Here is a 2,044-nt window from a genome sequence, read left to right as displayed (position 1 = left end):
GAATAATTCAGTGATTCAAAATACTGAAAAGAACAAAACGCACCAAATCTTTGGCTTTCGCCCTTGGGAAATCCAAGCTTTATTACCCAGCCTGGAAAATGTTCATACTTTATGGCAGATCGACTGATCGCTCCCTTAAATAATAGAGAAAGTGTTGTGTGCGGCCACTGGGTTATAACAAGGTGCCCATGCATATTTTATATGGAAATTGTTAGCCCTTTGAGTATTGCCACCCATGGCGTAAATTGGAGAACAAATCTCCACCGAGGTCAGTCGGGAATAGACAAACTGGATAGGGTAAGTGTATTAGTGTCAGGCCGGACTGCCACAAACTAGTTTATATTCAAGAAGACCTTGCGCCATACGTTAAAGGGACGTGTTGCACATAAAATGCATTTCAACCTGCGATCGTCGTGAAGGTGTAAAATTAGGGCTCTCCGTCGAAGTTTTATGGCCCGAAGAATTATTTTAAACTCGAGAACATCATAAATTAACCTCCCGAGAAGTTTCACCTATGCATTTATATGCCCGATTTTGCCTCATTTATCTTCTTTACTTTTTTTAGCTAGGCGAGTGAAAAATACTTAAGCTAGATATTGTCACGTTTAAATTGTAAAGCCCTTTTGGCCCAACAAGTTAAACGAGCGTTTATTACTTTACTGAGATCTTTTCAGAGGTAGAAACCACTTGGTTGAAAACTATAATTTAATAACTACTAAATCACAAAATGATCGGTTTATAATTTTAGTAAATCAGAATAAAATCACCATTCCCAAAGTAACACTTTATTAATTTACGAACCCGATGTAGGGTTGCAGGACGACTGCATTTTGTGGCACGAGACGGAGTCTTCTGACCGTCTCCTACCATCTGCTTTACCAGCGGATGTCGAGCCTTATTTATACTAAATTGGTTCAGTGACGAAATCTATTATTGTTTGTCTCTTCGAATCTTCGAATATGTGCTTTAATTTAATGAATTTATATTTTATAACTAATTCAAATTTCTAATCGTGACAATATGTGAATGAAACATTCTGTTCTGGTGGAATCTCGTGATCATGTCTGTTAAACCCAACATTGTTTCTGAATTTAAATAAAAGATAATAAAATAAATTTCCGCACAAAAGCAAGATAATTCTAAAAGAAAGGGAAAATACGATGAAAGAAAAAAATCACGATTCGTTTCTGAATCCAGATTTGGGTTAACGTGGGTGTTTACGACCTCGTCTCGACTCTTCCAGTTGCTAATAAAAATTTATAACGCTGGAACTCAATAAGAAACCAACTTGATTTGGTCTAAATTATTTCGGGCAAGAATTTTCTAGTTATTTATGAAAGAGAGAAAAATGTATTACTTTCTAATGAAAGCAGTAAAGTAGGGGACCATTTTAAAGCCTTCTGGAAAAAGAAAACGTCCTCCTCACCCTTCTAGTCTTATCCAGTTTCGACTTATTTTCCAACTTGAGTTCGACAAAGCACCTCAGCTTAAAGACATTCTCCCTGATTTCCTGGCGTGAATTCTCCCGGCTAAATTCGGCAAATCATTATGGAGGAATCAATCTTTCTTTAAATGGTTTGAAACATCTTTTTCCTCCCTGGGCCAGAAATTGCATATAAGCCGAATGGAGTAGGAGAAATCGAGGAAGGGAATTTAAAACGACATTTACAAGGTGAATTGTAATCAATGATTTATGATGCTCCTGAATGCCTAATGCGTTTCGTGTATGCTGAATGGAATGAAATAAACAGAAAACTACAAGAGAAATCGCTTTAGAATTGGTACAGTTTACATTATGCAGGTCACAAAGGGAATCACAACTCTAACTGTCAAGAATAGAGATTAATTGGGCATTACTTTATCTCAAAGTACTAAAATAATAATTTCTAAACTGATTGCTGTAGAAAAAACTTGATTTTGCATTTTGTATCATCATTATAGTCCGGATTTCTAGAAATTTTGCCTTTAAAAATAATAAAAGCTATTAACCTGTAACATCTAATGTTTGGCAGATTTTTTTAATGCCTTTTGTGCTTTTTTAAAT

The sequence above is a fragment of the Ips typographus genome, linkage group LG11 (genome assembly GCF_016097725.1).
Source record: "Ips typographus isolate SLU linkage group LG11, UJ_Ityp_2.0, whole genome shotgun sequence".
Lineage (NCBI taxonomy): Eukaryota > Metazoa > Arthropoda > Insecta > Coleoptera > Curculionidae > Ips > Ips typographus.
This window is presented reverse-complemented; position numbering follows the sequence as displayed.